The sequence below is a fragment of the Moschus berezovskii genome, chromosome 9 (assembly GCF_049115385.1).
Source record: "Moschus berezovskii isolate FMDL1 chromosome 9, NW_MosBer_1.0, whole genome shotgun sequence".
Taxonomy (NCBI): domain Eukaryota; kingdom Metazoa; phylum Chordata; class Mammalia; order Artiodactyla; family Moschidae; genus Moschus; species Moschus berezovskii.
Window position 1 is genome coordinate 19314789 of NC_142468.1, and position 13970 is coordinate 19328758.

Below are 13970 nucleotides of genomic sequence, written 5' to 3' on the forward strand. Positions count from 1 at the left end.
ACGGATGGATGGAGTCTAGACTGCGAAGGCTGGTGATTGTATGATGACGGTGATGATGGAGAAAAGTAAATGCAGGTGTAATTTATCACTCCTCAGCCTCTCCCAGCACCCTGCTAAATATCAGAGTAACCTTTAAAGAAGGCAGGAGGCCATCAATTAAATAAACAGATGCCTTGATGGAGAATAGAAGTGTAAACACAGGCATCATCTCATAATTTACTGATGGTAAATCAGCCTATTCAATCAGTGGGCTGTTCTCCATCTGACTAAAGACAGAGGAAGAAATCCATCACAACGGTGTAAGGACCTTCATGAGACCCAATAAGCAACAAAACAGAAACAGATTTTGAACAGATTACAACAGATTACAGAAAAAGGTTGGACATCTTTTTCCTGGGGTTAAATTTTTATTTAAACAAGAGGTTGCATAGGACTTTGTCTGGAATGATTTATGCAATACATTTGGATGCAAGGGATGGATTAGATGATCTTTGGATAGTATGCACGCCTCGACTGTATGTGTGTGTGTGTGCTCAGTCACTTTAGTCATGTCTGACTCTTTGTGACATTATGGACCAGAGCCCACCAGGCTCCTCTGTCCTTGGGATTCTCCAGGCAAGAATACTAGAGTTGCCATGCCCTCCTCCTTGGATAGTATATGTCACCTTTTAATTCCAGGATCAAATGTTGTGATTCAGCCTGCACATTCACACTCACGATTAAACTTTATACACAGGTTGCTTAGTACAGATGCTTAGTACACACCGAACCATAGTTCCAGTGACCTGATGATGTGTATGACATATTCAGCAAAACTGGGCCAGGGATTAATATTGCTAAGGTCAGCCTGGTCATTTTGGGTACGCAGGGTGTAATCTTTCATAATCTTTCATAAGGGTTCACTACTCTTCCGTATCTTAGTTCATCTATAATGGACTGGCAGAGAGAGATGGTTATTAGAAAATAAAATGCACTTAGAGTTCCCCCATGAATCATTTATGGAAGACACCATGCTTAGCAAAGCCGATGAAAATATGGCTGGTAAGGGCAACTCAGTCACTATTTCTGGATGGCTTTCAAGCATGACTACTGACCACAGAAATGGGCCTGGATGCACTGGAAGGATTTAGTGTGGAAGGGAAAATGTGTGGGCGGAGAATGAGCCCGAGGGGGCTGGCTTTCAGGAGTCACCCTGTTGTGGTACCCACACTGTGAGGGTCCCTCATGTAAGAAGGGGTCCTTTGCCTTACTTTCTTTCATATTCCCACTCTAGGCCAGAGGAGGAGAGGCCAGCTGAGAAAGCAGTTAATTCAACATAGCTGAGGTTTGGACAATTAATTTGTAAATATGCAAGCAGCTCCAGAGAGGGAGGAAGTGGTTTCCTCTTAGCACACCCGGTGAAAGATGGTATGATGTTATCAAGGCTTTTGGGTAACCAGCAGAAAGTTTCTTAATCCTCACTCTGCCCACACTCAGACTATCAGAACTGAGATAGCCTAATGATAGGGGCCTCAGGAGCCCAAAGAAGGAGAGAATCTGTGCTCTCTGGGTCAGCTATAAATAGAACTTGTTAAGATCTTTCTAGAAGGCTGGGGAAAGCAATCAGCTAACTGAAGAACTTTCAGGAGTTTGCCCAAGGGCACAGTTGGACCTAGGCTTTTTGTTTCCTTCGGTCGATAACTAAGGGGAGATGTATTTACTTTTTCCAGGTGTGTTTGAATCACAGCGCACCTCCTGTCGGGGAGGTAGTGTGGAGGAAAAGGAAGAGGATGAGAAGAGGAGGGCTGCACCTGGGAGCAGGACGACCCCGCTTTGAATCTTCGCTCCACAGTAAATCTCCTCCATATGAACCTTCAAGTTGCGACTTTTCACAGATGAGAACGTGAGTTCCGTCGGTGTCAGGCGTGAGTGAAATGCAACTTGCGCTTCCTCTCCTGTTGCCGCTGATCCTTCAGCTCTTCGTCTCTCACCTCCTCTCCCTTCTCTAGTCAGCAACTCTTCTTCTCTGTTCGCTCAATGTCAGCCCCTGTATGCAAGCTGTTGTGCTGTGCCACTGTCCTTTTCAAGGTACTGCAACGTAGGATTAAAAATGTTTTCTCTCTTTTTGCGTTTGTTTTCGTGTACTGTTTGTGTGAGGAGTATATAAATCTATTACAGTACAGTCCCTTAGAGCCGATTGTATTAGTTGGGTACCTAGGCTAACTTTGTTGGACTTGGGAACAAACTGGACTTAACAAACATCCCCAAGAAAAAGAAATGCAAGAGAGCAAAGTGGTTGTCTGCGGAGGCCTTACAAATAACTGAGAAAAGAAGAGAAGTGATATACCCAACTGAATGCAGAATTCCAGAGAATAGCAAGGAGAGATAAGAAAGCCTTTGTAAGTGAACAATGTAAATGTAAAGACAGAGGAAAACAATAGAATGGGAAAGACTAGAGATCTCTTCAAGAAACTTGGAGATACCAAGGGAACATTTCATGCAAAGATGGGCTCAATAAAGGACAGAAATGGTAAGAACCTAACAGAAGCAGAGGGGATTAAGAAGAGGTGGCAAGAATACACAGAAGAACTGTACAAAAAAGGTCTTAATGACCTGGATAACCACAATGGTATGATCACTCACCTAGAGCCAACAACCTGGAGAGTAAAGTCAAGTGGCCCTTAGGAAGCATCACTATGAACAAAGCTAGTGGAGGTGATGGAATTCCAGCTGAGCTATTTCACATCCTAAAAGATGATGCTGTTAAAGGGCTGCACTCAATATGCCAGCAAATTTGGAAAACTCAGCAGTGGCCACAGGGCTGGAAAAGGTCAGTTTTTATTTCAATCCCAAAGAAGGGCAATGTCAAAGACTGTTCAAATTACCATACAATTGCACTCATTTCACACACTAGCAAGTTAATGCTCAAAATCCTTCAAGCTAGGCTTCAACTGTGTGAACTGAGAACTTCCAGATGTATAAGCTGGATTTAGAAGAGGCAGAGGAACCAAAGATCAAATTGCCAACATCTATTGGATCATAGAAAAAGCAAGAAAATTTTAAAAATAAAGTCTAATTCTGCTTCGTTGACTATGCTAAAGCCTTTGACTGTGTGGATCACAACAAACTATGGAAAATTCTTAAAGAGATGAGAATACTAGGCCACCTTACCTGTCTCCTGAGAAACCTGTATGCAGGACAAGAAGCACATCAAGGCTGAATATTGTCACCCTGATTATTTAACTTATATGCAGAGTACATCTTGCAAAATACCAGGCTGGATGAAGCACAAGCTGGAATCAAGATTGCCAGAAGAAATATCAACAACTTCAGATATGCAGATGATACCACTTTAATGGCAGAAAGCGAAAAGGAACGAAAGAACCTCTTAATGAAGGTGATAGAAGAGAGTGAAAAATCTGGCTTAAAACTCAATGTTCAAAAAACTAAGATCATGGCATCTGGTTCCATTACTTCATGGCAAATGGATGAGGAAAAAGTGGAAACAGTGACGTATTTTATTCTCTTGGGCTCCAAAATCACTGCAGATGGTGACTACAGCCATGAAATTAAAAGATGCTTGCTCCTTGGAAGAAAAGCTATGACAAACCTAGACAGCATATTAAAAAGCAGAGACATTACTTTGCCAACACAGGTCCATCTAGTCAAAGCTATGGTTTTTCCAGTAGTCATGTACAGATATGAGAGTTGCACCATGAAGTCGGGCACAGAAGAACTGATGCTTTTAAACTGGTTCTGGAGAAGACTCTTGAGAGTGCCCTGGACAGCAAGGAGATCAAACCTGTCAGTCCTACAGGAAATAAACCCTGGAGGAGAAGTGGATGACAGAAGATGAAATGGTTGGATTGGCATCACCGACTTGATGGACATGAGTTTGAGCAAGCTCCAGGAGTTGGTGATGGACAGGGAAGCCTGGCGTGCTTCAGTCCAAGGGGTCGCAAAGAGTCGGACATGACTTTGCAACTGAACAACAACAACAAGCTTTCAAAGTCTTTGTTTCCTTACCTGTAAAATTCTGGTAATGAATGGACTGGATTAATCTCACAACGGGTCTCCTGGGTCTCCAGCTTAATGACTGCAGATCTTGGGGTTTCTTGGCCTTCATAATCACATGGGGCAATTTCTTTTTTTTTTTTTTTCTTTTACAATATTATATTGGTTGGTTTTGCCATACATTGACATGAATTCGCCCCGGGTTTACATAAGTTCCCCCTCCTGAACCCCCCTCCCACCTCCCTCCTCCCTTTATCCTCCCTCTGGGTCATCCCCGCATGCCAGCCCCGAGTATCCTGTAACATGCATTGACCCTGAACTGCTGATTCGTTTCACATATGACAACATACATGTTTCAATGTCATTCTCCCAAATCATCCCACCCTCACCCTCTCCCATAATCACATGGGGCAATTTCTTACAATAAATCTCTCTCTATCTCCATATGGGCTTCCCTGAGAGCTCAGTTGGTAAAGAATCTGCCTGAAATGCATATAGCTGTATCTAATCTCCTATTTGTTCTATCTCTCTGGAGAACCCTGAGTAATACAAGATTCCTTCTTAGGCCTCTGACCCTTAGGCCAATCCACACAGTAGCTGGGGATGAAGGTCAGGGAGTCCAGGATCTGCTTCTCTCAGCAAAATACTGTGGGAAGGAGTCCTTTGGAAGGGGCTGTCTTCCTATCTTGTTTCCTCCTCCTCTAGTCCCCCAGGTGGAATTAAGGTCCTGAAATGGAGCAGGCAGGAGAGAAGACAGGAGCGGGGCAGGGAGGCTCTTGCTTGCCTGGCCGTAGGGAAGACTGATGTTCCCTCGTGACTGGTCCATAGGAGGCTCTCCATCACCAGGACTGTCTACTGCGGCTCTCTTGTCCAGGGCAGCCAGTCTCCTCTAGCTCATCACAGAACTCTTCCCATAGATCACAGGACCTGGTGATCACTTCAGCTTCTCCATGCTGAGGACTGTTCACCTCTTGGGAAGGCTTCTCTCGGATTGGTCCAAGGTGACCACACCCACTCTCTCTTGTACCAGTGGCTCACATCTGGTCCAAGGGAGACACCCAGGTGTCCCTGCCCAGACCTACTCTGGGAGTTTGTGGGTGTGTCCCAAAGCTGCAGAAATATCTCCTTCCAGCCATGGTGGGAGCAGCCAACCAGCCCATCTCTCCTTGCCTTTTAGCTTTCCAGGCAGGAATCCAATGTGGGTCCACTCTGTCCCCTGAATCACAAAGGATGCTTACCAAGCTTTTCCCCTGAAATCCCCTTCACTATATTTGAGAAGAGACACGGGAACTTCTCACTGTCCCTCCTGGTAGGGATGAAGTTCACAGTACATCAATGTTTTTTTTTTTTTTTCTAAATTAATCTTCTCTACAAATCCTCTCCTTCAATCTCTAAAAGCCAAAGTATTTTATGCCCTCAATGTGGGTGTAGGTGAGAAGTTTGAGTTCCATAACAAATTTTTAGATCTTCCCTTAAAAATGTGCTTCTTCTTTTGGCACCAAATTGGGTTGTCATGTCTATTGTATCATGGTACCTCTGGCAAAACTTTCAATTTAACATCTTTTTATATTTACTTTGCTTCTTTCATAGCTCAGTTGGTAAAGAATCCACCTGCAATGCAGGAGACCTGGTTTGATTCCTGGGTCGGGAAGATCCGCTGGAGAAGGGATAGGCTACCCACTCCAGTATTCTTGGGCTTCCCTTGTGGCTCAGCTGGTAAAGAATTCCCAGAGTCTCTGTTGGAGGAAGGAAGAGGAACCCTGCCATACAAGATTTCTCCAAGGATGACAGGGTGGCACCGGTCTGGACAGGATACCCATGACTCAGGCTAGATTGTTTGTTATCGCTCTGGGCACATTTTACATCTATTTTCATCTGTGATTGTTTATTCCCTTCTGCGAACTGGTCTGCCATGTAAGACCAGACTCTGCCAGCACCTCCCGTTTGCAACAACCACGCAGCCCCTCCTGCAAGTCAAAAGCCACAGTAGGCACCGGATGAATGCTGAGTGGGTGACCGAAGCCAATAGGCTCAATTAGGAGCAGTCACCAGAGAACCACATTTGCATTTCGTTCCACTAATGCCACAAGCGTGAGGGCTTTCAAAGTGTCAGCACCAGCCCAGAGGCATTACATAGTTATTTTGGTCTGAAGCCAATGGAGAGATCAAATTTAGTTCTCCAGTCAAACCTGGTTTCATATGCTTATTATGAAGAAACCATATTGGGTGGGGAAAAAAGGAAAGATAAGATGAAAAAAAAATCACCCATACTCTACCACTGAGATAATTACCATAATATTTTCTCAAATATTTCTACTTTTATGTACATTGTTAAGTAATCATACTCATTTTTAAGTATGAATTTATTTCCTTTACTTCATTTCCAACATCATTTAAAAGTTGTCCCTAAAGTAATTTTGATTCTTTCTATAACGTTTCTTATGTTTACAAAAATAATGGATGCTTATGGAAAATGTGGAAAAATGGAAAAGTTTAAAGAAGAGGCAAAATAATATCATAAAGCTTTTACCCAGACCTAGCTACTGTATTTCCTTCAAGCCTTTTTTCTATGGATTTATATGCACTGACAATACTGGCAATCGCATGCTATGTGTTGTTGTTGGTTTTCAGTTGCTAAGTTGTGTCTGACTCTTCTGACTCCATGGGCTGTAGCCTGCCAGGCTCCTTTGCCCATGCGATTTTTCAGACAAGAATACTGGTGTGGGTTGCCCTTTCCTTCTCCAGAAGATCTTCCTGACCCAGAGACCAAATCTGCGTCTCCCGCATTGCAGGCCCATTCTTAACCACTGAGCCACCAGGGAAGCCTATGCTTTGTGTAGCTTATTTAAATACTTCTTTTTTAATTATTCACGTGGTTAAATGAAAAAGGCAAGTATAGAATTGCTTAGGAGGATAAGTCTGTCCCCAGTTCTGATCCTCAGAGGCAGCTGCCTTTAGGCCTTCTGGTATTTTCTTCTGGTGGTTATGTCAGCGCATATCTCCAACTGACAAGGGTCGACCGCTATTTCCTGCTTATCAGTGTTAGACTTTATCTGCTAGACTTCCTGCTCTCACAGTGCGGCTTCTCTGGCCTTGTCTCCTCCGTGGTGGGAATGCCTCTGTTGGTTACTTTTTACTGTAAGCATCAAACTTACATCTTTTTAATCTTGGTTTATTAACTGTATACAGTTATTTTGACCCTTCATTTTCTACAGGGAGGATATTAACACCCCTCCCCCCAAACACACACACACACACCCTTTCTCAGATGTCGTCTCTATATTCCATAGATTAACTTCTGTCTATGCTTTTGAACTGTGGTGCTGGAGAAGACTCTTGAGAGTCCCTTGTACCGCCAGGAGATCCAACCAGTCCATTCTAGAGGAGATCAATCCTGGGTGTTCATTGGAAGGACTGATGCTAAAGCTGAAGCTGCAATACTTTGGCCACCTCATGCGATGAGTTGACTCACTGGAAAAGACTCTGATGCTGGGAAAGGTTGGGGGAGGGAGGAGAAGGGGACGACCGAGAGTGAGATGGCTGGATGGCATCACCGACTCTGTGGACATGAGTTTGAGTGAACTCCAGGATTTGGTGGTGGACAGGGAGGCCTGGCGTGCTGTGATTCATGGGGTCGTGGAGAGTTGGACATGACTGAGTGACTGAACTGAACTGAACTGAATAGTACTTTGGCTTTTTCCATGTCAACATATACATGATGGTGCTCAGTTGGTAAAGAATCCACCTTCAATGCAGGAGACCTCCTACAATGCTGGAGATGTGGGTTTGATCCCTGGGGTTGGGAAAATCTGCTGGAGAAGGAAATGGCAACCCATTCCAGTGTTGTTGACTGGGAAATCCCATGGACAGAGGAGCCTGGCAGGCTACAAGTCCATGGGGTGGCAAGAGTCGGACACGACTCAGCAACTAAACCACCCATACCACCCATGTGCATGGTGGTCCGCGACAATGACATTTTCCATCTTTCCTATAAATTCATCTGGAAAAGTAGAACTCAGTAAACAGTGTGTATGTCGTTGGCGCCGTGCCACTGGAGTTCCCTGCATGAGCCATGGAGTTCACTGCAGAGCCATGCAGTGCTCCTGGGGTACATTTGCTGCTTGATCAGCTCTCTGTTTGCTTAGGTTTTTGTTGTCTATTTCATCTGTCTTTACCAAATTCCCTATTTCATCCCAACTTTTCCATCCAACTGGTATCCACAGTTTGTTGTCTTGGAGGTTTGTTGTTTGTTGTTCTGTAGGCTCTTTCTCCTCCAGGGTCTTCTGTCCTGCTCCCATCTAGACTGACCACCCCTGAGCCTACTGCATGGCCCCAACTGAGAGCCTCAAACTCTTTTCCTGGCACACTTTGTCTTTTTCACGGATTGCCTGTTTTCCTTTTTTTAAGTTTCTGTTTGGTTGCAATACATCAAGTAACTTCCAAAAACTTGGTGTGAAAGCAAGTACATTTTTTGAGTCCTTGGCTCTTCTACCATAACACTAGATTGATTATTGTGTCAGGTACAGAATTCTACGTTCAGGGTAATTTACATATTGTATGTAAACTTTGGTGTCTGGCTTCATTTTCTTGGTGTCATGTTTATGAGATTCTTGCAGGTTGTTGTACATATCAATACTGTGTTATTTTTATGGCCGAGTTTGCCAACAAAGGTCCGTCTAGTCAAGGCTATGGTTTTTTCCAGTGGTCATGTATGGATGTGACATTTGGACTGTGAAGAAAGCTGAGTGCCGAAGAATTGATGCTTTTGAACTGTGGTGTTGGAGAAGACTCTTGAGAGTCCCTTGGACTGCAAGGAGATCCAACCAGTCCATCCTGAGGAAGATCAGTCCTGGGTGTTCATTGGAAGGACTGATGCTGAAGCTGAAACTCCAATACTTTGGCCACCTCATGCCACCTCAGACTCATTGGAAAAGACCCTGATGCTGGGAGGGATTGGGGGCAGGAGGAGAAGGGGACGACAGAGGATGAGATGGTTGGATGGCATCACTGACTCGATGGACATGAGTTTGGGTGAACTCCGGGAGTTGGTGATGGACAGGGAGGCCTGGCGTGCTGCGATTCATGGGGTCGCAAAGAGTTGGACATGACTGAGCGACTGAACTGAACTGAACTGAGCTGAATATTCCATTATAGGGCTTCCCTCATAGCTCAGTCAGTGAAGAATCTGCCTGCAATGCAAGAGACCTGGGTTCCATTCCTGGGTCGGGAAGATTCCCCTGGAGAAGGAAATGGCAAAGGAATCTCCAGTATTCTTGCCTGGAGAATCCCATGGAGAGAGGAACCTGGCAGGCCACAGTCCATGGGGTCTCAAGAGTCGGACACGACTTAGCGACTCAACAATGATTCCATTGTAAGTAAAAGCCACAATGTGTTCATCTGCTCATCTGTTGGTGAACATTTGGGTTGTTGTCAGCTTTGATGAAGTGATAATGAGTGTTCATAGTCAGGTATTTTTTTGTAGACACTTTTATTTCTCTTTATTAAATACTGAGGAGTGTACTTGCTAGGTTTTTTGGTAAGAGTATGCTTAACTTTATGAGAATCTGACAAACTGCTCTACAAAGCTGGAATATGTTTAATTCCTATCATTCATAAATGAGGTTTCCAGTTGCTCCATGTCTTTGCAAGATACTTAGTATTATGCATCTTTTCAATATTAGACATTCTGGTAGGTGTGTAGTGGTATCTCATTGTTTTAGTTTGCATTTCTCTGATGATTACTGATGTTGAGCATTTTTTCATGTGCTTATTGGCCATTTGCATAACTTCCTTTGTGAAGTGTCATCAAATCTTTTGCCCACTTTTAAATTGGGTAATCGTCTTATTTAGTTCTAATTTTGTTTTTTTGGAGTCAAGTCTTTTGTGAGATAGTCCCATGTGTTTCTGAACCTTGTGTTTTCCCAACTTAATATTGTATTGTAAGCAGTTTTTCATGCAACTACTTTGTTTGAAAACATATTTATTATTTGTTAATATTCTGCCATACAAATGTGTCATTATTTATTAAATCATTCTCTTTTTATTGGACATTTCTGTTTCAACTTTTGTTTTGTGATTATTCTAATATGTATCCTTTTACAGAAAGCTGGTTTCTCCTTAGGACAGATTCCTGGAAGCAGAGTAACATCCAAAAGTTAGTGAATATTAAGGGCTTTTGTTATCTACTGCCAAATTTCTTCCCAAAAGTTTGAACCAATTTAAAGTGCCACCAGTGACAGGTGAAAATCACACTTTATGCCACTGCTGCCAGCTCTGAATATCCTTATTTCAAAATATTTTTTAAATTTTTTTTTTACTAACTTAATAGGTGGTAATGGTGGCTGATTTTAAGCTGCATTTCTTAAATTTTTAGTGTTGTTGGATACCTTTCCAAGTGTTTGGTGGTCATTTGTTTTTCCCCTTCTGTGAATTGTTTATTCATTTCTTTTGTTTTCAAATGGATTTCTGAGTCATGTTTCCCAACTCTGCAGAGATGTTGTAGCGGACGAGTGTTCAGTGTTGGAGTCATGGGAGGAGAGAAACGTGCCAGCAGCTGATCAGAGAGCAGGGTGCTGGCTCCGTGGGGCACCTGGGACCTGGGGGACCCTGCACACTCTTTCCTTCACACAGGCCAACCACTTTCTGAAAGCTTGCCTTTATTTCTGTAAATATAAGAGGGTATCCAACCAGTCCATTCTAAAGGAGATCAATCCTGGGTGTTCATTGGAAGGACTGATGCTAAAGCTGAAACTTCAATACTTTGGCCACCTCATGTGATGAGTTGTCTCACTGGAAAAGACTCTGATGCTGGGAGGGATTGGGGGCGGGAGGAGAAGGGGACGACAGAGAATGAGATGGTTGGATGGCATCACCGACTCTGTGGACATGAGTTTGAGTGAACTCCGGGAGTCAGTGATGGACAGGGAGGCCTGGCGTGCTGTGATTCATGGGGTCGCAAAGAGTCGGACATGACTGAGTGACTGAACTGAACTGAACTGAACATAGTTCCCAAAATGAGGGACCAAAGCTTGCCTTCTGAGCGTTAAATTGTAACTTTTTGCTAATGGAGCATAACTGTTACATGCAAGGCCACCAGACAGGGTTAAAATGGCTCCCAGGCCCACAAGTTTTGATAGTAACCTCAACAAAAGAATTGCCAGACCTCAGTAATAAATTTGTCCCCTAGGGTGGGGGAAAGGGTGCTGTTCTCGGTGTCAAGATGGATGTCAAAATGCACCTGGGCCTGTGGGTAAAAAGGTCCCATGGGTCGTAATCCTCAGATTTCACCGGATCCTGCCTCAAATTGATCATGCAGGATGTCTTAAGCCCTGTGAAGGGCCTCCTGAATGTTGGGAGCCCAGGAGTGGCTCACATAACTCTCACAACAGTTTCTCATGTAGGTGTGGGAGTCCCCAGGGATGGGTTCCATGAGGTCATGACTGACAGGTCTTTCTGGGAATCCCTAGGCACCCCGTGTGTGCTTGCAGATGAGAGACCCCTTGACAGCATTTATGAGAGCCCCTGGGGAACCCCGTATATTAGTTCACAAACAAATCTTCCCCAAGTAGCTCTGGAAACTCCCAGGGGAAGTTCCCACGGCATCTTGCAGATAAGAGTGTTCCCAGTATTATGGCGGTCCCCAGGTGGTGTCTCACCCCTGTACCCTAGCAAGTTCCTCTGCCCAGGTATTCCTGGGAGTCCCCCCCGCGAGAGTTGCTCCTGAGTTCACAAACAAGACCTCCCCTCGCCAATGTGGCTGCTGCTCCTAATCCGGGCTCCCTGAGCTCTAGTGCCTCCCACTGGATGTCAGATGAAATCACTGCCATCCCTTGGTGGGGGATGATGACCTCCTCTAGTGGAAGATTTTGGAGCCTTTGAGATGGCAGAGCTGCAGAATAATTTGAAGCCAAGCAGGGTAGCATCCATTTTTCTCCTCTGTTGGAGGGTAGCCAAGCTGGGCTGGCTATGCCTCAGAGGGTTATATGGTATTTGTCGACAGTTCTTTCTATTTTTACTGACAGTTCTGTTCTTACTGGGATTCAGATAGGAGTCTTGGTGGGCTGGGCCAGAGACACATCCAAAGGACAGAATTAGCCTTCTGATGACAGAGGTTTTCTCGCTGGGCTAAGTTTATCACATCACTGCTTCTCCCCACAGGATGAACCCCTTCCCAAGGAATATCTGCAGGCTTGCTCATAAATGGTTGTATTGTTCAGTTAAGGGGTTTATTACAAGATGTGGTATCAGTTTTACTGACGAGTAAGGAAACCACCCAGGAAAAACACCCAATGACTGTCGGAGCACAAACCCATGCCGGGTCCACCTATACCCATTGTTTTCTGTCTCTCTGAGGTAGGGACAGGACAGTAGAACTTCCATTACAGTTTTTCCCAAATATCCAGCATCTCTGCCACTGGTTCTGACCTCCCAGCACATGGCTGCCGCCTCACATTACTCACTTCCATTTTCTGATTATCTGGTGGAAAGTAGGTCATGTGGGGTCGAGAAATGGATGTGGTTTTCAGTCTCTGCAGTGCAGGAAGTGCGAGAAGGGGTTTGGCATGAGTATTAGGTGATTTGCAGTAGGCCTCTTACAGACATAGACCCAGCTTCTCAGAAACGCACAGACACTGCTGACCCTCTGTTTAGGTTAAACCCATGCTGAGGGATGACGGGTCTTCACGGCTGCACGCAGTCCTAACACCTTCTGGGAGTTGTTGCCCTGGAATGACGGTTCATTCTGTCCCTTCCTTGTGGCTACTGTGTCTATGCTGTGTCCTTAAAGCATCTTATTTTGATATTAAATAACATCACTAATTTGTTCTCTTATTCTCTTTGGTTGACCACTTGATTCATTTATCAGATATGTACTAAGTGCCTATGATGTGCCATGGTTAGGGGATGTGACAGGGTGAGGGGTGGAATGAAGACTCTGATACAGTCTTTGTTCTTAAGAATCTCAGTGTGTCACAGGCAAGCAGCACAAGGCATCAGGTCACTATGAGAGAGCTGTGAGGATTGGGGTAGAGGGAAGACCAAGGTGACCCGGGGGTCAGGGGGAGCTGTGGATGGATCACGATGGCTATATCGTTTCAGGACAGAGTGAGGCCTGCAGAGAGTCCTACAAGTCAGAGAGGTGGAGACTGGAAAGGCCTTTCTGGCCCAAAGAGTCACGTGTCCAAAGGAACATTTAGGAAACTCTGAGTCATGGAGAAGGACTGAAGGTAGAGTCCAGGGGTGGGGGTGTGGAGAGAGGAGGGCACAGGTGTCCTTGGGGCCAGGTCATGAAGGATCTGCAATTCTGTGATCTGAAATTCAGATTTATTCCTGTAGAGAACTCGATTGTATTCTGAAGACAACTTCCGAAGAGTTTCACACTGTAGAGTAATGGGCTTAGATTTGTCTTGGAAACATAAGACAGCCATGTGGCAGCCATGTGGAGTATAGAGAGAGGGCCAGGGACAGCAGGATCAAGATCTAGCCCAGCTGAGAAACTGTGAGTCTTGAACTAGTGGCAAGGCGGAAGGAGAGAAGAGGGTGAGGATGGCTGGGAGACATGTATGGAAGGTAGACCCCCTGGGCACACCCCCCACAGGGGTTGGCAGGAGTGAGGCAAAAAGAAGTAGATGCTTTGATTACCACCTGGAACTCTAGGGCTGAGGGACTTGGTCCTCCAACTGCTGGGAGAATTGCCCCCAGCTGAAAATAGTTACTTTGTCCAAGTTCACATCTCTTTCCTAGATAGCTTGCATCCAACGACAACATTAGGGTATAGAAGCAACATCTCAGACCCGCCTTGAGACAACTCTGAGGGCCTCCCCAGCATCAGAGCTCCCTGAGAGGTGGGCTCTGAAACCACGGTTGAGGCTTCACTGGAGTTCAACATCTTCTTTTCTCAATCCTACTTTTCAACCTTCCCTTCCACAGGTGGAGATCCCAAGAGCACTTTCTGGTACATCTCCTTATGCCAATCGTCA